General features: G+C 41.3%; 1 protein-coding gene across 1 annotated transcript in view; it reads left to right on the forward strand.

The window, feature by feature from the left end:
• Window positions 1-23,442, forward strand: part of LOC109877784 (TSC22 domain family protein 1-like) — an 84,402-nt gene that overhangs the window by 44,799 nt on the left and 16,161 nt on the right. The window lies entirely within an intron of this gene.

Here is a 23,442-nt window from a genome sequence, read left to right on the forward strand (position 1 = left end):
ATGGCTTTTTTCTGGTCATTCTTCCATAAACCCCAGCCCTGTGGAGTTTACGGTTTAAAGTGATCCTATCGACAGATACTCTAATCTCCGCTGTGGAGCTTTGCAGCTCCTTCGGGGTTATCTTTGGTCTCTTTGTTGCCTCTCTGATTAATGCCCTCCTTGCCTGGTCTGTGAGTTTTGGTGGGCGGCCCTCTCTTGGCAGGTTTGTTGTGGTGCCATATTCTTTCCATTTTTTAATAATGGATTTAATGGTGCTCTGTGGGATGTTCAAAGTTTGGGATTTTTTTTTTTACGGTCTGTACTTGACCTGTCCCTGACCTGTTTGGAGAGCTCCTTGGTCTTCATGGTGCCGCTTGCTTGGTGGCGCCCCTTGCTTAGTAGTGTTGCAGACTGGGGCCTTTCAGAACAAGTGTATATATACTGAGATCATGTAACACTTAGATTGCACGCAGGTGGACTTTATTTAACTAATTGTGTGACTTCTGAAGGTAATTGGTTGCACCAGGTCTTATTTAGGGGCTTCATAGGGAAGGGGGTGAATACATATGCACACAACACTTTTCTTTTCTTTTTTTATTCTTTGAAACAAGTTATTTTTTAAATTTCCCTTCACCAATTTGGATTTTTTTTTGTGTATGTCCATTACATTAAATCTAAATGAAAATCAATTTAAATTACAGGTTGTAATGCAACAAAATAGGAAAAATGCCAAGGGGGGTGAATACTTTTGCAAGGCACTGTAACTCTGTAAAGTCTTTGAAATTGTTGTGTGTTGTGTTCATATTTTTGTTCAATGTATATATATATTTCTCTGCACTGTTGGGAAGGACCTATGTAAGTGAACATTTCACTTTTAGTCTACACCTGTTTACAAAGCATGTGACATTGATTTGATAAAGGTTGGGTAAAATGTATCATGGTTCACAAAATGTATTTTTGGAGAGAGGAGCATTTTTGCTAATGTGTAGAGTGGACTGGGTCTGTAGGGTCAGTAGAACTTTTAGGTACAAGGTCAGTATTATCTGCAGACTCGACAGGACTCAGGAGATCTATGACAAGGCAGGACTGAGGAGAGACCAAGGTAATGGGTCTCATTTCAGCCATGAGTCACTTCTCTACTGAAACGTGTGTTTGGTAGTCTCTGGTGACATCTAGTGGTTATGTGGCTGTCAGGATTCGTTTTTTTTCCCTAAGCATGCAAAATACATTGTTGGCTGAAGTTAGTGGTTCTCAAACATTTCTGCATTGTGACTCATCTAATGTTCCTAGTCAAAGCTTGAAGCCATAAATGTCTCACCACCTGAATGAATCAGTGACTGTTGTTCAAGCGCTATTACTGTTTTTATAAGTGATTGTAATTGTTACCCTGGTAATGTTATCTTACATAACTGTACCTATATGATTATTTTTGTTTTCCATCGTCTTCTAAAACCTCGGTTTTTATCACTGGCAGAAATCTTGAGCTTGAGAGATCAAGTTGATGTTGGCAGAACAACCATCGTGTGTGTCATTGTCATCTTGGGGAGAACGACTGCCCCCTCTCATTGAAGCCACGGGTGTACAAGGCCAACCGCGGTACTGCAGGCATTGTTAGCAGAAAACGGAAAAATGGCACTCATGTACATTTTTTTTTTTAAAGAAAATTATGGTATCAATAATTGCTTCCAATATACCAGATGTATGTCTTTGAACCTATTTTATTTTAAAATCGTACACAGAAGAAGTTAAAAGGGTAATTTATTGCTAATGGTAGTCTGCAGTACCCTGGTCGACCTTCAGCTTGAGTTACTCAATGAGAGGGGGGGCACTGAGCTAGCCTGCAACGTCACTTCCTGGAGTAGCTCAAACGGCGCATGTTATGTCTCCATGATACACCTTAGCCAACTTTAATTTAGCTTCAATACGCTATTGAGTCTTCACAGGAATAGATTGTGGCATTGTCCATTCATATAGATGGGTTGGTTGTTTAGCAACAAAAACGACGCATTCGCAACTATTGGGCAAAACAGATGAGGTTTGCTCAGATTGTTGACAATATGTAAACTGTTTTATTGAAAACATAAATATGCACAATGAGCACTTGTCTCAAATACATTAGTTGTTGGTTAGCTAGCTAGCAAATCTGAGCCATATTGGCATAATGTGACGACATTCAAAACACCTGAAAACAAGATAAAACTAGTTGAAACAAGCCACCTACGATTCCCCATATGACAACTTCTTGTCATTCTGTATGGCCAGATAGCTAGCAACAATCGCTCAACACACAGAATTCTAACCCATTGAAGCGTGCCCATCGCTTTCATTGACGCTATCCAATCCATTGGCGATTTTAGCATGTAAATCTTGGTGGGGCAAACATAAAAAAATATATGTGGGATACATGCCAGCAAAGCCACTACACAACACTATACAATACATGAATTGCTCTAGAACGGTGCCAAACGGTGCCCACAAACTGTTAGGGCCTTCATAAAGCTGTCCCAACATCTTACCACTGCTGCACCTGGCTATCAGCGGAGCATTGTCTGGCAGCGAAGTAGTTCATTCAACTTAATTTACTTCCTTAAAACAAAAAAACTTAGCTGATAAGGCTGACTTGCTTTAACAAATGTGCTTTCTACTGACAATTGAGATGTACAAACTTTGACATAAGGGGACAACAAGCGGAAAAGAGGCAATCTGTTTCGATTAAGCCATTAATGAGCTAGCTAGGACGATCATGGACAAAACAACTATTTATTCAGCACTTTTGAAACGTACAGCGACAATTCAGAACATGAGCTGTTCTTAGTGTTCTCCCTGTACACCAAGTCAGAACCGTAGGATAAATAAAGGGGGCATATAAGCAGACAATGAAAGCTCTTAGAATATTCAATGATTGCATTTCTCTAAAACAGGTTAAAGGCTACATGTAGTGGTGCAACGGATCACAAAACTCATGGATCGGATCATGGTTTTGAGTCACAGATCAGATAATGTTTTGGATCAGAAAAAAAGGGAGACAAATAACTTTGCTTTCCATTTATTACTTAAAGAACACTTACAGCAAGGAACTTTTTGATGTTTGAATAAAATCTTAAAATAAAGTATTCAATACTCAATTGTTAAATTAAAGTGCAATATGAGGCATGATACCTTCTTCCTTTGAACAATAGTGAATGAAAAAAATTGCCTGTGTTCACATAAAAAAAAAGAAAGCAAAGCAGACCTGAGCTTTATAACTTCAAATTATTTTTCAAAAAGATGAGGATGTCTACATTGTCTGGGGAGAGGGTAGACTTCTTTGCAGTCACTATGTTCCCTGCTGTGGAGAATACCCTCTCGTTAGGAACTGAAGTGCCAGGCACAGCCAAGTAGCATCTTGCCATCATGGCAGGCAATGTGAGGGTATTTACACTCCATTGCTTTTCCACCATGTTAGTGGATCACCATCCACTGGAACGCCGCTTGCTGCCTTGTAGGATGCCACCTCCTGTTGATGGTGTTGGCAAACATGTTGTCTGTGTCTTTGCTCGCAAAGGTCTCCCCAAAAAGCTCCTTCATGACACAATTATTTTGTGGAGGAGATGCCTCTGAGTTTGCTCCTGTCGGCTCTGTGGCTTGACCCTGCAGAAAAATTACTTGATCTATTAAACTAACTCATTATTTATTTTCATAGAACTATAATTATGGAAATAACATTTAATACAATTTCAAATAAAATAATAGCAATAGCATAGACTAAGATTAGACAACAGTATATTTATTATTTAAGTCATTCACTCTTGTTTTTGTTTTTTTACTTATTCAGTGGCCACAACCTCAGTGGTGAGGTCAGTGTATGTCCTCCGCCATAGGGCAGGGTCTAGGTGAGACAGGGACTTGAACCTTGGATCCAGTGCAGTAGATATATGAAGGTAGTCCTGTACATTAGGGGGGTATCTGGGGTTCAGGGCTCTCTAATGGCAGCCTTGACATGTCTTGTGATGGTGCTGTCTTCCTCACTTGGGCCATGAATTGTAGAATCCTTGTTTTCAGAGGTAGGATCATGGACAAAGACGGTGCAGTTTCAGTGCTCTGTAGGGTTGTAACCGGTTTGAGCACCTGGAGGACCTCCCCTGCCACTTTCACGTCATCATCAGACAAGGTGATGATATCTTTATTTTTTTCAGGATCTTGTCTGTCAGTACTGTTACACCTCGTGCTCACTTGAACAGGAAGGTGGCACGGCGATCCCTCGTGGGCAAATTTTGTCATCAAACTCTCATTAATCTCAGGCATTCTCTGTATTTATGGTGCTTTCCAGACAACTGGGAATTCTGGGGGGGGGGGGGGGGGGGGGGGCGCGCGCAAGGTTGAATCATGATGACGTCAGTGATCTTCAAGTTGTAACTCTAGAAAGAGGCCCGAGTTTCCATTTCCGAGTTGGAGGACCGTTCAAAATGTATGTTCCCAGTCGGAACTCATTTTTTCCCCAGAGTTCTCATTCATCTTGAACTCACTGAAGTCAGATTTCCCAGTTCCGAGGGAAGTTGTTTTGAGCACGGCACAATTCATGGCCAATGTTGAATGTTAATCATTTTAAGCTTGGAAAAGAGACCCTTAATCCCAGATTTAGGACCACACAGCCACTCTACTGAATAGCAGGCTGGTGATTGCTTTGCAATGCTTGCAGTTAGCCACTGATTCCTTCCAAACAACAGGATTTGAATTTGTGATTTCCAACTTATTGTTTAATGTTAATGGCCGATGAGCACCGAAATCTATATTTCTCTTCATTATTTCTCTTCATTTGACAACTATTAAAAAGGATTTGCCAGTAGATGTCAGTGTGAACTTACTTCACTCCAATCAAGGCTACTGTAGATATGTGATTTGACTTAATTGTATCTGTGGCCAATGACCTTGAGCTTTCTTGGGTGGGCACTTCTAATGTAACTATGGCAGCACCCAAGGGGCTTGAATTTTTGAGCTCTACCCTTAGTCTTGGCGGTGACAGTGTCTCCATGAGTGACAGAACATTGAGCCAATCACGGCGCAACTAGAGAACATTACCAACACCTACGCTCTGTATTTTCCGCTGGCTGCCCCAACACCACAGAAAGCACGGAGCTAGGCTGAACACCTGCATTTTGTAGCTGCCTTATTCAAGAAAGCAAAAAAAAGAGACCATGGCTGGTATGGTATGGGCTTTATTAAAACTCAATAATGATAACTTTTTTTTACATTGTTTGCAAACTGATATGTGACGCGTATTAATGCCAAAATAACATTAATACGTTAACATTTTATTTATTTTTTAGCTAAAAATATGGTGCTCAAATGACTGGTCGCCACTGATCCCATCTACAGTGCCTTCGGAAATTATTCTGTCTCCTTGACTTTTTCTACATTCTATTACGTTACAGCTATTCGAAAATTGATTAAATAAATATCCTCAGCAATCTACATACACTACCCCATAATGACAAAGCAAAACCAGGTTTTTAGTGTTTTGCAAATGTATTAAAAATAGAAAAACAGAAATACCTTATTTACATAAGTGTTCATAAGCCCCAAATTTGGAACGGTCCTCCCTTTGCTGTGAGACTCGATTGAGCTCAGGTGCATCCTGAGTAAAGGGTCTGAATACTTATGTAAATGTTATAGTTTTTTTTTTGGAATAAATTATCAAACATTTCTAAAAAAAAAACTGTTTGCTTTGTCATTATGGGGTATTGTGTGTAGATTTGATTTGGGGGGCAAAAAACGATTTAATACATTTTAGAATAAACAAAAAAATCATGGGAGCAAACCACACACAAGTCAGAGTTAGTCATCAAAGTCCATCTTTAATTATATCAGCTCTATCACAATCCTGTGTCTCTCAATGAATTCTCTGAGAGCCCCACACACATTGCAGCTGAGTTCCTTTAATAGCAAAGAACACACATAGTCAGACAGCATAGATATAATAAATCGTTCAGCTTTGTCTCCTTACTCAAACCCTAGAACCATAAACCAATCCTCCATATCAACAGGCATATATCAAATTGTGATTTAGATACAACCCACTCTAAATACAAACTCCTGGACAAACTCACGGAGAGGAGAATGAGGCTATAGGTTAAGATAGAAACAACATTAGAGGGAGCATAGAATGATTCCAGACACTGCCACCCTTCCTTTCCCCACAAGAAAAAGGTAGGGAGTAAAAGATATGTTTACACATGATGACACTTTGACCTCTCCCCTCTCAGCGGCCCATGCAACTTAGTCTTGACATAGAACAGATAACTGCAACCTCTCCACAGTATTATACAAAAATACCATTCTGTTGAGAATTAACTTACACACATTAGATGAATATAAAACATCTTACAAATGTTACCAAGAAATTCTGAATCTTCCACAACAACATACACACACACACACACACACACACACACACACACACACACACACACACACACACACACACACACACACACACACACACAGTGGGGCAAAAAAGTATTTAGTCAGCCACCAATTGTGCAAGTGCTCCCACTTAAAAAGATGAGAGGCCTGTAATTTTCATCATAAGTACACTTCAACTATGGCAGACCAAAATGAGAAAAAAAATCCAGAAAATCACATTGTAGTATTTTTTATGAATTTATTTGCAAATTATGGTAAAAATAAGTATTTGGTCAATAACAAAAGTTTATCTCAATATTATATAACCTTTGTTGGCAATGACAGAGGTCAAATGTTTTCTGTAAGTCTTCACAAGGTTTTCACACACTGTTGCTGTTATTTTGGCCCATTGCTCCATGCAGATATCCTCTAGAGTAGTGATGTTTTGGGGCTGTTGCTGGGCAACACGGACTTTCAACTCCCTCCAAAGATTTTCTATGGGGTTGAGATCTGGAGACTGGCTAGGCCACTCCAGGACCTTGAAATGCTTCTTCACTCCTTCGTTGCCCGGGCGGTGTGTTTGGGATCATTGTCATGCTGAAAGACCCAGCCACATTTCATCTTCAATGCCCTTGCTGATGGAAGGAGGTTTTCACTCAAAATCTCACGATACATGGCCCCATTCATTCTTTCCTTTACACGGATCAGTCGTCCTGGTCCCTTTGCAGAAAAACAGCCCCAAAGCATGATGTTTCCACCCCCATGCTTCACAGTAGGTATGGTGTTCTTTGGATGCAACTCAGCATTCTTTGTCCTCCAAACACGACGAGTTGAATTTTTTACCAAAAAGTTATATTTTGGCCATATTATATATTATATATGCCATGTTATATCTGACCATATGACATTCTCCCTATCTTCGTCTGGATCATCCAAATGCTCTCTAGCAAACTTCAGACGGGCCTGGACATGTACTGGCTTAAGCAGGGGGACACGTCTGGCACTGCAGGATTTGAGTCCCTGGCGGTGTAGTGTGTTACTGATGGTAGGCTTTGTTACTTTGGTCCCAGCTCTCTGCAGGTCATTCACTAGGTCCCCCCGTGTGGTTCTGGGATTTTTGCTCACCGTTCTTGTGATCATTTTGACCCCACGGGGTGAGATCTTGCGTGGAACCCCAGATCGAGGGAGATTATCAGAGGTTTTCCATTTCCTAATAATTGCTCCCACAGTTGATTTCTTCAAACCAAGCTGCTTACCTATTGCATATTCAGTCTTCCCAGCCTGGTGCAGGTCTAGAATGTTGTTTCTGGTGTCCTTTGACAGCTCTTTGGTCTTGGCCATAGTGGAGTTTGGAGTGTGACTGTTTGAGGTTGTGGACAGGTGTCTTTTATACTGATAACAAGTTCAAACAGGTGCCATTAATACAGGTAACGAGTGGAGGACAGAGGAGCCTCTTAAAGATAAAGTTACAGGTCTGAGAGAGCCAGAAATCTTGCTTGTTTGTAGGTGACAAAATACTTATTTTCCACCATAATTTGCAAATTCATTAAAAATCCTACAATGTGATTTTCTGGATTTTTTTTTTCTCATTTTGTCTGTCATAGTTGAAGTGTACCTATGATGAAAATTACAGGCCTCATCTTTTTAAGTGGGAGAACTTGCACAATTGGTGGCTGACGAAATACTTTTTTGCCCCACTGTATATACTGTATATACATACAGTCATTGCTGTCATCGGAAAACTCTAAACTGTGCAGTTACCTCTAACGTCCAGCAGATGTCTGTGTCATTCCTTTAATCAGCCTCCTCCCTCTGCTGTTCTCTGGAGAATTTCCCTGATGGGTTGAGTTTGCCTGCTGGTTTTGGGGAGGGAGAGAGAGAACCGTAGACTTATTCTGTGTAAATATTCCCCACTGGGTCTGTTGGTGGTTTATAAAAAATAAATAATTATGTATGCCATTTAGCAGACTCTTAAGCGTTTTGGTCATGTGTGCATAGATGTATTTATTTAAGTATGGTTAGAGATTTGCTGTACTGGTGTGAAGTGGGAGGAGACCAGTGGACAGTTACCTAATGATGTTACTTTGAGTAACAATGACAACACCACACCCCGGCCTCTGAATTTATGGAACACACAGCCTTACCTAGTCATGGCCTAGAGGTATAGGCCTGTTTATGGCTATGGTGTAGTGTCGATTTAGATTAGGCTGGGTGAGGATAGGACCTATGGCTCTGGGTTGAATGTGTCAGCAGGCTTGGTGACTATAGAGAAACCGAGAGAGGGAGCAAGAGGGTGTGCGTGTGTGGGGTGACTTGTGGCACGGGAATCTATACTACCATGGGCATTTATTATGAAGATATTTTCTATTGTGTAACCGTATAATGTAGCCTACACACAGGCTCTACCAATAATTGTTTTGCTCTACCCTCCCTTTTGGCCTATTCACTGTGCCTGCCCTAACCTTCACCTTGCCTAACCTCACTATTTACCTGTGTATTACTTACACACAGACAAAATCAAATTTGATTTGATTTGAGACACACACACACACACACACACACACACACACACACACACACACACACACACACACACAGAGAGCCTACATTCATTGTAAACCTACAGTGCATTCGGAAGGTATTCAGACCCCTTGTCTTTTTCCACATTTTGTAACGTTAGTTTTACTCTAAAATTTATTTGGTTTTTTTCCCTCACCAATCTACACAATACCCCACAATGACAAAGCAAAAATAGGTTTTTAACACAGGTGGACTCCAATCAAGTTGTAGAAACCTATCCAAGATGATCAATGGAAACAGGATGCACCTGAGATAAATGTTAAGTCTCATAGCTAGAGTTGCACATTTTGGGGAATATTCTGAAGTGGAAACTTTCTGTGGGAATTAACGGGAATATATGGGAATTCCCGTGAATATATGGGAATTAATGGAGATATATGCAAATTAATATTAATACCATTTAAATGTAGATGTTTTTTGCATTGAATATGTACCATTTCATATGGAGACAAACATAAGCAAAAACTTATAAGTAGACATAATTGCAAATTATTAAATCCTTACAATAGAAATAAACAATTTAGTTACGAATTGAAATTTATTTAAATGAGTTGACTATTCACATGGGATGATTTCACTGAATAACAAAATAAAGGGAATATTGAATGATCCCCAATGGTCTATCCAAATGTTAACATCTGTAAAATGATGTTCCATGTCTTCTGGACCTCAATGTCCACCTCTTGAACATCAGACTCTGAGGCCTCATCTTCACTGTCACTTTCCAACCTTGTTGAGGATGGCTTGTTGTCATGCTCCAAAAGCCTCAAATTTGCCCGTATGGCCACCAATTCTTCAACCCTTTTATTGGTCAGCCTGTTCCATGCTTTGGTGTGTGTGTTCCCAAACAAGGACCAGTTGCACTCTGAGGCGACGGATGTTGTTGGGATTTGGGGAAAGACCCTCAGGTTCACAAAGTGAATCAGGTGGCTGATGATATATATATATATATATATCTCCATCCCAAAGCCCTTGCTTGGAAGTGTACTTTGCCAGACTGCCAAGAACCTTGCCCTCATCCAGGCCAAGGTGGTGAGACATGGTAGTGATGACACCATAGACCTTGTTGATCTCTGCACCAAACAGGATGCTCTTGCCAGCAGACTTGGGGTTAAACATGTACAGGCTTCAGGCAAAAGTCTTAGCGCTTTTTGATGTATTTCAGAACTGCAGTTTCCTCTGCTTTGAGCAACAGTGAAGTGGACAGGGCAGTACGGATTTCTTCCCTTACATCTGCAAGCAGAGGTGTCTGAACATCAGACAGGATAGCATTGTCTCCCTCAATCCGTGCAATGGCTACTGTGATAGGTTTCAGGAGTTTTAGGCTGCTTACCACTCTCTACAAAATACATCATCCTGATGGACCCTCATTTCTTGGAGAGACTCCTTCCCCTCCAGGAGACTGTCAAACATGATGACACCACTCCAACGGGTGTTGCTGGCCAGCTTCAATGTGGTGCTCTTAATCTTCTCACTTTGCTTGGTGAGGTAGATTACTGCTATAACTTGATGACCATTCACATACCTAACCATTTCCTTGGCTCTCTTGTAGTGTGTACCCATTGTTTTCTGTGCCATGGTGTCCTTGAGGAGCAGATTCACTGCATGAGCAGCACAGCCAATGGGTGTGATGTGAGGGTAGGACTCCTCTACTTTAGACCAAGCAGCCTTCATGTTCGCAGCATTGTCTGTCACCAGTGCAAATACCTTCTGTGGTCCAAGGTCATTGACAGCCTTCAGCTCATCTGCAATGTGGAAACCGGTGTCTGTTGTCCCTTGTCTGTGCTCTTGTAGAATACTGGTTGAGGGGTGGAGATGATGTAGTTAATAATTCCTTGCCCACGAACATTCAACCACCAGTCAGAGATGATTACAATAGTCTGCTTTCTCTGATTTGCTTGACCTTCACTTGATCTCTGTTGAACTCTGCATCTGGCAAATTAATAGATAAAGCATCTCTAGTTGGAGGGGTGTATGCTGGGCGAAGAACATTCAGAAATCTCTTCCAATACACATTGCTTGTGAGCATCAGAGGTGACCCAGTTACATACACAGCTCGAGCAAGACATTCATCGGCATTTCTCTGACTACGTTCCTCTGAGTCAAAAGAAAATTCCGATTCCAGGAGGACCATGAGCTGTTGCTATCGATAAGGTGTCCAATTACCTCTATTCTAGATGAAAATGATGAGGGAATTTTGTCAGGTTGGTTGTTGTGAGCACTGAGGGAACTATGCTCTTGGCCAGATGATTCGGCATCTTTGTTGCGTTCTTCACATATGATTTGGCACAGTATTTGCAAATGTACACTGCTTTTCCTTCTACATTAGCTGCAGTGAAATGTCTCCACACATCAGATAGTGCCCGTGGCATTGTCCTGTAAAAAAAAAAAAAGAATTCCATGTACAGATAAATGAGTTAAACAGTTAGATTAAACAACTCCTTTGTAACATGTTTTAAAATTAAACATGTATGGAAACAGGTGAATTAACACTCCTCAGTTAGCAGGCTGACGCAAGTGAAAACTCACATGGTAGCAAAAACTAACTAGCAGAAATTGTTAACAAGTTAGAAATCATTTAAACACACTTTGCTGTAGGCTACTATTTACTAGTTAACAAAGAATCATGTATGTCATATAAAATATATTCACCCCATCCAGTATTGTAATCAAAACTTACCAGAAAGCATGTAGTCCTTGGCTCAGACAGTGTAGTAGTGTAGGCTCAATAGCATCTCATTTGTGTGGAAGATCTTGAGAATCAGTTGTACATGTGATGGAAGAATGCACTGTGCATGCAGAGGGTTGCAATTCCATTGAATTTGGGATAGTTTCACCAAAATATGCCACAACCTAGAATTTATGTGTATCCCCCAAAAAAGGTTCACTATTATAAGTAAACTTTTTTGATGAATGTAAGCAATATTCCTGGGCTTAACTTCCCATCAAAAAATTCTGGAAAAATTACAGAAATTTACCGGAAAGTTTGACCCTTTGCAAAAGGGTCTGAATACTTATGTAAATAAGGTATTTCTGTTTTGAATTTTTTATGTTGCAAACATTCCTAAAAACCTGTAGATTGATGAGGGAAAAATGACATTTAATCTATTTTAGAACAAGGCTGTAACATATCATGTGGAAAAATGCAAGGGGTCTGAATATTTTCTGAATGCACTGTATACCAAATGCTGTTCAGAAGTGACTTGTGGCAGTCACACCCTTGTTGAACTGTGAATCATGTGTGGATGTATGCATGTACTATACTGTATGTTAATCTGTTGTTTTGTCTCCCTTTCCCCCCATGTTCTCTCCTGACCTGCCCTTTTGCTGCCCACCTGTAGGTGAGTTCCCTTATGCCATTACATTAAACAGTGAAATATGTAGTTAGAAGGGTCATTTCACAAATGAGTGCCTTTTGTGTTCCTTTGATATTATAAATAGAAATTGTGCACAAATACTCCATTCCAAAAGCCTGTTATATTAAATAGGGCCCTTTTAATATAGACCACATAGAAAGTTCAATATTCAAAATATGAACAAAGGCTTGCTAAAGTGCAAAAATTGCAGCATTTTCACATGTCCCTCCATCAACCCTGTCACTTCTAAAAATATTTTAATCCACTTAATCCCAAAATGTCTCCAAGTTTGACCGTCATTGTAAAGCCTTAGTTATTTTTTTGCTTTGACAGTCATTTCTGAAGATTATTAATTATTTAATACGATTTAGTGATTAATTTATGCCTGTCCCTTATTTTAAGGTCAACCCTGTTATGTGAACTGAACTCTCGTTTTAATATGGTGAAACTATACATTTTTAAAAAGAAAATTGAAAAGAAACATCGAACATATTATAGTCTAATCATTGAGTAAAAGCAGGTGAGCTGGTTCTATGCTTTTCGGCAATTTTGTGACGGAAAACTGAGCGGGTCGAGCATTACAAGTCAAATCTGTTGCCCGTAGATACAGGCTAGAAATGTTTAAACAATTTCATTTTTTGACCATAGCTGTGTTTGTATAATCATGCTAACTGCACTGATATAGTAAGTATGCCAAAAGTCAAAAGTTCCCGGATGTCGTATTACATATACAAGCAGTGGACACTATATTTGCGTGCTTTTAAGGGCCCATAATGCAATTCTTCAGGCAATGGGCATAGCTTCGCAATATTTTGGGATTTGAAGAAAATTTAGGTAAATATGCAGCCAAAGTCCAATGAGAGCGGATAGAAATTCATTGCTTTGACTAATTATGACAAATGTTAAGCAATGAAATAAACTAATGACTTTTGAAATAAGTTACATTATGTTGACTGACAATTTGTTAGCTACGCTAGCCATACAAACTGCATAGCATGTCATTACAGCAGTTGCTTGGTATGTTAGCTAGGTACCCATCGTTAGTTGGCTACCAATACATTGAACTTGCCAGTTTATTAACTATATGCTATCTAACTAGCTACCCAACATTTGAGTTGAATATTCACGTAATTCTTAGCTTAGCTAAGTGGTATATTTGTTGTGCGTTCTCAATGGACATTGTTAATGAAGTCGTAAGATGTCTAGCTAGTAATTTGTTATGGTAACAAGCTAGCAAGAAGTTGCATAGCAACAGCATCAACTTCCAGTTGACAGGCGAAGCGCTAGTACACTCAACTGAAAGGATATCGTTTGTTTACAGTATACTAAAATGAACTAATAGTATGTAGTGTATATACTCATCAAGTATGTAGAATACAGTATGGGTATTCGAACACAGCTCATGACAATGTTAAAATAGGTGAAATTAAACATATATTTTTTTTGCACTTCTCAAAAGACACCAAATTGGTGAAATGACCCAGTAATGTTAAGACTTCACTCTGACCACTTGACTGTAGTTTGGCCGGGTTGACCAGTGATGGCATTAGATGGTAGGCCCTAAATGGCCACAAGCCCCATCCAGCCCTGTGCTGTTACTTACTGCTGCAGGCATCTGATTAAAGCATCCTAACTGGCCTGCAGTGCTGTGATGCTGTAATAGGGCCTGTCCTTTAGAACAGTCAGTCACAGCTGACTGGTTCAAACCTGTTCTGTTCTGCATCTGCCCCCGCACCACAGCTATATCTCTCGCTCCATCCTTCTAGCTTTCTCTTTCTCTGTTCCTCTCTCTTGTTGTCCCTCTGACCTCTGGGCTCTCAATGTCATAATATAAACACTCTCTCAAATGCACACAGCATCTCCATTGGCCTCAACAGTAGTATCCAGGCTAGAGGTTGTATCTGTATCTGTGTGTTACTGCCCAGGACACAGGTCAGTGTCTGCGCTAACTAGCACAGGAAGACATTTCTGAAGATTTCTGTGAAAGTAGCATATCCGGAGATGGACTCACTCTCCTCTGTGTTAGTGGTCCAAAAATAGTGCATTCGGAAAGTATTCAGACCCCTTGACTTTTGCCACATTTTATTACGTTAACTGCCTTATTCTTAAATGGATTAAATAAAAAATGTCCTCATCAATCTTCACAAAATACCGCATAATGACAAAGCAAAAACCGGTGTTTAGAAATTTTAGCAAATGTATTAAAAAACATTAACTTATTTACAGAAGTATTCAGACCCTTTTACTATGAGACTCAAAATTGAGCTCAGGTGCATCCTGTTTCCATTGATCATCCTTGATGTTTCTACAACTTGGTTGGATTCCACCTATGGTAAATTTAATTGATTGGACATGATTTGGAAAGGCACACACCTGTCTATATAAGGTCCCACTGTTGACAGTGCATGTCAGCAATAACCAAGCAATGAGGTCGAAGGAATTGTCCGTAGAGCTCAGAGACCAGATTGTCGGCACAGATCTGGGGAAGGGTACCAAATTTTTTTTGCAGCATTGAAGGTCCCCAAGAACACAGTGGCCTCCATCATTCTTAAGTGGAAGTAGTTTGGAACCACCAAGACTCTTCCTAGAGCAGGCCGCCCGGCCAAACTAAGCAATCAGGAGAGAAGGGCGTTTCTTGGTGGAGATGGGAGAAACTTCCAAAAGGACAACCTTCTCTGCAGCACTCCACCAATCAGACAGAAACCACTCCTCAGTAAAAGGCACATGACAGCCTGCTTGGAGTTTCCCAAAAGACACCTAAAGGACTCTGACCATGAGATTCTCTGGTCTGATGAAACCAAGATTAAGCTCTTTGGCCTGAGTGCCAAGCGTCACGTCTGGAGGAAACCTGGCACCGTCCCTAAGGTGAAGCATGGTGGTGGCAGCATCATGCTGTGGGGAATGTTTTTCAGTGGCAGGGACTGGGAGACTAGTCAGGATCGAGGGAACGATGAACTGCACAAAGTACAGAGATCCTTGATGAAAACATCCTCCAGAGTGCTCAGGACCTCCGGATTGGGCCAAAGGTTCACCTTCCAACAGGAAGGACTAGTCTCTGAACATCCTTGAGTGTCCCAGCCAGAGCCCAGACTTGAACCCCATTGAACATCTCTGGAGAGACCTGAAAATGGCTGTACAGCTGTGCTCCCCATCTAACCTGACAGCTTGAGCGGATCTACAGAGAAGAATGGGAGAAACTCCTCATACAGGTGTGCCAAGCTCAACTTATGTCTTTAACTCAAGACCAGAAACTGAGAGAGAGGATAATGGTTAGAGGTCTGTACTACACACCTTTTATAACTAGCATCAATCATCCAATTTCCTGAAAGGGCTATTCAAGTGTTTTAGTTGGTGTTGAAGTGAAAGTGTACCAGTTGTCACACTAACTACTCTATAGGTTTACACGTACAGATACACACGGGGAATACCGGAGGATTTGAGGGAGCAGTAATGGCTCTAATTTGGAAATGATGTAATTTCTCCTATATTCTGGGATGACAGACACCTATGGAGACGGGGTATTGGAGCTCGTAATCAGTAAAATCGTTCAGGGAGCTAAGCTCTATTATTATATAACATGGACCACCGCTTATTTTATTACTATACACTATTTGCTACTAGCATTAGGCACTTAGTTAAACCACTTCATGTCAAGTCCCTGTCCTATAATGTGCAGATAGTTACTCATCATTAGGCTATACTGTAGCATGTCAGAGAAGCAGTGAGGAAAAAGCCATATTCAAATCCTCTCAGAAGAGAGGTTTGTGTGTGCATGCTCTGCGTGCTGTGGCTTTTTATCTGCACATTATAGGATGTGTGTTTGTGGCTCTGGGCAGTAGGTCGTGTTCTCTCTGTGTGTATATGAGTATAGTCTGATAGAGTCATAAGTGTGTATAGCACTGAGCCCCAGCAGTTCATGTCTCTGAGAGGGCATGGATGGGTAGGGCTGGCTGATAAGCTGGCAGTGGACAGAAGCTAGGTCCTCTCTACCCTCTGCTCTCAGCTCTCTGCTATGTCATGGAGCTGTAGGTTGGAAAGCTCTTTGTCTGTGTCTTTCTCTCTCCCTCCCTTTCTCTCGCTCTTCTTCCAAAGCGGATTGTAGCTGTTCCCCACTACTGTTCCAGTCAGAAGATGTACAGAGCAGTCATCAGCTGACCAGACAGATGGACAGCTGAAGAGAGCGGGAAGGATGGGAGGGAAGCAGGGGGAGGTTGTTGAGTGGTTGTGGGAAAACAACATACACTACCGTTCAAAAGGGGTCACTTAGAAATGTTCTTGTTTTTGAAAGAAAAGCAAATTTTTTGTCCATTTAAAATGACATCAAATTGATCAGAAGTACAGTGTAGACATTGTTAATGTTGTAAATGACTATAGTAGCTGGAAACGGCAGATTTAAAAATAAAAAATAAATGGAATATCTACATAGGCGTACAGAGGCCCATTATCCGCAATCAATCAATCAAATGTATTTATAAAGCCCTTCTTACATCAGCTGATATATCAAAGTGCTGTGCAGAAACCCAGCCTAAAACTCCAAACAGCAAGCAATGCAGGCGTAGAAGCACGGTGGCTAGGAAAAACTCCCTAGAAAGGCCAGAACCTAGGAAGAAACCTAGAGGAACAACGCTATGAGGGGTGGCCAGTCCTCTTCTGGCTGTGCCGGGTGGAGATGATAACAGAACAGGGCCAAGAGGTTCATAGATGACCAGCAGGGTCAAATAATAATCAGTGGTTGTCTAGGGTGCAACAGGTCAGCACTCCAGGAGTAAATGTCAGTTGGCTTTTCATAGCCGATCATTGAGAGTATCTCTACTGCTCCTGCTGTCTCTAGAGAGTTGAAAACAGCAGGTCTGGGACAGGTAGCACGTCCGGTGAACAGGTCAGGGTTCCATAGCCGCAGGCAGAACAGTTGAAACTGGGGAAGCAGGACGACCAGGTGGACTGGGGACAGCAAGGAGTCCTGGTCCTCCGAGAGAGAGAGGGAGAGAAAGAAAGAGAAAAGGAGAGAAAGAGATCATTAGAGAGAGCATACTTAAATTCACACAGGACACCGGATAAGACAGGAGAAATACTCCAGATATAACAGAGTGACCCTAGCCCCCCGACAGATAAACTACTGCAGCATATATACTGGAGGCTGAGACAGGAGGGGTCGGGAGACACCGTGGCCCCATCCGACGATACGCCCGGACAGGGCCAAACAGGCAGGATATAACCCCACCCACAGCATCCATCACTCCTGTGTTCCAATAGCACGTTGTGTTAGCTAATCCAAGTTGATCATTTTAAAAGGCTAATTGATCATTAGAAAAACCTTTTGCAATTATGTTAGCACAGCTGAAAACTGTTGTGCTGATTTTAAAGAAGCAATAAAACCGTCCTTCTTTAGACTAGTTGAGTATCTGGAGCGTCAGCATTTGTAGGTTCGATTACCTAAGACTGGGAATGTTTACTAGGATTAAATGTCAGGAATTGTGAAAAACTGAGTTTAAATGTATTTGGCTTGTATGTAAATGTGTGTAAACTTCCGACTTCAACTGTAGATATTCCATTTTAAAAAATCTGCTGTTTCCAGCTACACAATAGTCATTAACAACATTAACAATGTATACACTGTATTTCTGATCAATTTGATGTTATTTTAATGGACAAAAAAATTGCTTTTATTTCAAAAACATTGACATTTCTAGGTGACCCCAAACTTTTGAACGGTAGTGTAAATCTGGTAGTTTAGTAAGTGTTGGGCCAATAACGATGAAAATGGGGACATTCTAGTTGAAGAGGTTACAGATCAACACTAGAACCTTCTGTAAGGACTGGCCTCACTTCTCAGACTTTGGACTTTACAGTCAGTGTACTTCACTATTCTGTCTTCTCTCTTGTGTATGTGAGTGGGGGGGGGGGGGGGGGGGCGCTGTGTGTTTTAGTGCAGTATTTATGCTCTGAAGCTGCTCTCTGTTACCAAGAGGGATTACTCTTGTTCAGTAGAACATGAGCTGCACAGGAGTACACAGCACATCACACTAACATGAACAGCCACACACATGAACACACATGCATGAACACACATATCTCATTTAACAGAGAAACATTCCTTATGCAGGAACACACACATCTCATTTAACAGAGAAACATTCCTTATGCAGGAACACAATGTCCCCAATTTATAGGACATTTGACGCGTGTCTCTATTGCATTTCAGTGGATGTGGGTAAAGAAGTTGGCTGGTTTACACTCTACATAAACTGTACACGTCTGCCCTCCGGTTAACCCTCTATTGGCAGTGTGTGTGTGAGAGCCTGTGTGTGGTGCATTGGTCTGTGAGTCTGTGTGAATCCTATCAGTTGATTACTGACAGTATATTGATGAGGACCTGTGCTATGTTACATCACTTACAAATACTGTTCTTTTTTGATGACTTTTCAGCGTTTATATTCCAGGAAATATAAACTATTGATAGTGTACAGTATGTACTAGATGGTGGATTAGGATCTGTTATCTGGTAGTGTGAAGTCCTGGTCTGTTTGGAAACAATCAAACCACCCATCTGTCCCATCTGTGTTTGGGTATGTGCGGACAGTAAGAGTCCTAAAGAGAAGTGTGTGTGTCTCCTGAGGTTAATAGTGTGAAAGGGCCAATCAATCCTATTTGATTAAGACTTTCACTCCGGGGGTCCATATAACGCACTATAACATGACTATGTGACTGACCCAAACAGCACCGGTGAGTGTACAGTATCATACATCCAGCTCAGCCCTCCCAGTTCACTCAACTGCAGGAGTGGAAGTAATGTTCTGGCTTGACTAGCCGTCTGGAGCTAGAACATCATGTTCCAGGCCAATGTACAGATCCCCCTCTCTTCCTTCTTTCGTTTTCCTCTATCCTCATTGCCCCCTCTTTCTCTCCCATCGCCCCAATTTGGACAGCTCTGCTATTGTCTCTGGGGATAAGCCCCAGTTCACACCGCAGTGACCGCACACACACACACTGGAGTGGTCCAGCCGTGTTGGTGGTTGCGTGTGGAGGGGAACATCCAGTTGGTTCTAGGCTCCAGTAAAGGCTTCTAACATCACACCCCCCCATGTGTCACTTCTCATCAACAGCCCAGTGACTCCACACAAAGACTGATGAGGGAGACTACTGTTACAGCCGCAGGCACGACTGACTCTGGCTCTCTTTCCCCCTCTTTCTCTCTGTCCCCCTCTCATTCCCTCTCCCTTTCTGTCCCCTCCACTCTCTCTCTCTGCTTTCTCTGTATTCTGTCTTTTGCCCCTCTTTTCATGGTTCATGTAAGAATCTCTAGTCTTTCTGCAGCTTTGTCTTTGAGCGGTGCATCGTGCCCCAGAGTAATGTGTGGGAGTATTTTGTGTGTGTTAGACCTGCTAATACCTGGTTTCACTCCACATTAGTCATACCTGTAGCCTTTGTTTTTCTCACACACATCTATGTAATGGCCGCTGTGTGGATCAGCACACGCTTTGTCAGTCACCTCTCATTGGGCTGAGAATTGCTAGGGACCTCACAATACAATATTGTCACGATGCTTATAGTTGAAGTCGCAAGTTTACATACACTTAGGTTGGAGTCATTAACTCGTTTTTCAACCACTCCACACATTTCTTGTTCACAAACTATAGTTTTGGCAAGTCTGTTAGGACATCGACTTTGTGCATGACACAAGTAATTTTTCCAACAATTGTTTACAGACAGATTATTTCACTTATAATTCACTATCACAATTCCAATGGGTCAGACGTTTACATACACTAAGTTGACTGTGCCTTTAAACAGCTTGGAAAATTTCAGAAAATTATGTCATGGCTTTAGAAGTTTCTGATAGGCTAATTGACATAATTTGAGTCATTTGGAGGTGTACCTGTGGATGTATTTCAAGGCCTACCTTCAAACTCAGTGCCTCTTTGCTTGACATCATGGGAAAATCAAAAGAAATGAGCCAAGACCTCCACAAGTCTGGTTCATCCTTGGGAGCAATTTCCAAACGCCTGAAGGTACCACGTCCACGTTCATCTGTACAAACAATAGTACGCAAGTATATACACAATGGGACCATGCAGCCGTCACACTGCTCTGGAAATAAACCCGTTCTGTGTCCTAGAGATGAACGTACTTTGGTGTGTGAAAAGTGCAAATCAATCCCAGAACAACATCAAAGGACCTTGTGAAGGAAACGGGTACAAAAGTATCTATATCCACAGTAAAAACAAGTCCTATATCGACATAACCTGAAAGGCCACTCAGCAAGGAAGAAGCCACTGCTCCAAAACTGCCATAAAAAAGCCAGACTACGGTTTGCAACTGCACATGGGGACAAAGATCGTACTTTTTGGAGAAATGTCCTCTGGTCTGATGAAACAAAAAATAGAACTGTTTGGCCATAATGACCATCGTTATTTGTGGAGGAAAAAGGGGGAGTCTTCCAAATGGACAATGACCCCAAGCATACTTCCAAAGTTGTGGCAAAATGGCTTAAGGACAACAAAGTCAAGATATTGGAGTGGCCATCACAGGGCCCCGACTTCAATCCCATAGAAAATTTGTGGGCAGAAATGAAAAAGGGTGTGCGAGCAAGGAGGCCTACAAACTTGACTCAGTTACACCAGCTCTGTCAGGAGGAATGGGCCAAAATTCACCCAACTTATTGTGGGAAGCTTGTGGAAGGCTACCCAAAACGTTTGACCCAAGTTAAGCAATTTAAAGGCAGTGCTAACAAATTCTAATTGAGTGTATGTAAACTTCTGACCCACTAGGAATGTGATGAAATAAATAAAAGCTGAAATAAATCATTTCCTCCACTATTATTCTGACATTTCACGTTCTTAAAATAAAGTGGTGATCCTAACTGACGTAAGACAGGGAATTTTTACTAGGATTAAATGTCAGGAATTGTGAAAAACTGAGTTTAAATGTATTTGGCTAAGGTGTATGCAAACTTCTGACTTCAGCTGTAGGTGCCAATACAATATTTATTTTGTTTCTCTCGATTCCGTATGTATTGCAACTCGATATTGCGATTTGATGTTTCAAACATATTGTTCACTCGATGTCTGTTGCAGAGAGACGAGAGCATGAGAGAACGAGTTTTGATTAGTGAAGCAAATAAAAGTGCTGCAAACATGTTGGCTCAATATTTAAAAAGATGAAGTACATGATATAGGATGAAAAATACTGCCGTTTTTGCGCATGTACAGCCGAAATAGCTTACGCTACCTAATCATCCCCAGCTTACAATCAGCTCATTCATCGCCTCTCCCCTGTAACTATTCCCCTGGTCGTTGCTGTAATTGAGAATGTGTTCTCAGTCAACTTACCTGGTACAATAAGGGTTAAAAAAAAAATGTTTTTTTAAATACAGTAGCAAGTATATTATTTGTATCTGTTTTAAAAAAAAAAATCGATACTTGGAGTAAGATATCGATATATCATCCCAGAATAATATGACGATATGAAACTATCGATTTCTCCCCCCCAACACGACTATCCATTTATCCCTATCAGACCATACACCCACATAGCAGAGCACCTTTTGAGAACTCAGCTTAGTAAACCTGTACGTATCTTAGTAATGTTTGGGGATATGTGTTGAATGGTGGGCTGTAAAACACCATCTGAACCTTTTCATGAACTATTGGATCCACTTGACCACATGTTACATATGGGAATTGCTATAAACTAGGAATGTAACATTTTACCAATTTGCATTGGTCCCCGGTTCAAATATTTAAGAGAGGTATGTGGGAGCCCAATCCAAATTAAGCATGCATCGGTCAGAAAACGCATTATTTTTTAGGTTGTTCAGGTTCACAGTAAGAAAGTAGTTTTGCTGTAAACAGTTTGTGTATTTGGTCATTTTTATATGTACAGGGTAATTTCGTAAAGGACATTCTATAATTTTGCTTTCACGGAACAAGTTCTCCGAACTTTACAAACGTTCTAACCATTTGCTTTCGAGACCAGGGTAAAATCCAAAGGTGCATTATATTAATTGACTAAATGCCATGCTAATTCCTAAATAGAAATATTGACTTACTGTAATACTAGCTCAAACATTTTCAATCTGCAAAAATGACAAGTTATTCAGTGGGTGATGGCGAGACAGTAGTGGTAGGCCTGATTACCAACAATGATGAGACTGGGAGGTGAGAGCCCTGGCAGAAGGGTGCCAGGAAAATAACCTCTCCCTCAACATCAACAAAATGAAGAGGCTGATAGTGGACTACAGGTGATAGCAGAGAGAGCACACCCCATCCACATTGACGGGGCTGCAGTGGAGAGGGTTCGAGCTTCAGATTCCTCTGTGTGCACATCACTGACAACCTGAAATGGTGCCTTCATGCAACAGTGCCTCTTCAACCTCAGGAGGCTGAAGAAGTTCAGCTTGACCCCTAGGACCCTCATACATTTTTCCACCATTCAGAGCATCCTGTCAGGCTGTATCACCGCCTGATGCAACAATCGCACCGTCCGCAACTACTGTGCTCTCCAGAGGCTGGTGCGGTCAGCCCAACACATCACACGGGAACAGGATCCATGTACTTCATACACATCTCTCTCTCTCCGCCTCTCTGAGATGGTGTAACGTGCTGAGGCCGTGTTTCTGGTCCATTCTTCTCTGTTGAGAGAGAGAGCTGGAGAGAGCAGGACTCAACTCTCTTGTGTGACCTGCTCCTCTCATTCCAAATATTCAAATGGCACCTGTCTCTCTCCTTCTCACTTTCTACCTATATTGTATAAGCTGAGGGACGTTCTCCAAATCTCTTTCACAAAATAAAATCTCTTTCACATTCAGTGAATGGTTTAGGACTTGCTATTTATAAACGGGTGGTTGTGTATGAAGTAGGCTACACATTAATACACGTTGGGTTGACATATACAAACACACACACAGATGGTAAGGATCAGACTGGCAGATCAGGGGTAGCATCTTTAGCCCACTATTTCCCAAATCCCAAATGTACCAAACAATAGAATATGACTGGATCAATCCCCTCAGGGTTAATTTAACCAGGCATAATCAGCAACACAATTACAATACAGTATGTTGCTCTATAACATACTGTGTTCCACCCCATCACCATCTGTGGGCCTTGAGTTTACCAACCAATCAGAGCACTTGTAGACATAAAAT

Source organism: Oncorhynchus kisutch, linkage group LG26 (assembly GCF_002021735.2).
Source record: "Oncorhynchus kisutch isolate 150728-3 linkage group LG26, Okis_V2, whole genome shotgun sequence".
Lineage (NCBI taxonomy): Eukaryota > Metazoa > Chordata > Actinopteri > Salmoniformes > Salmonidae > Oncorhynchus > Oncorhynchus kisutch.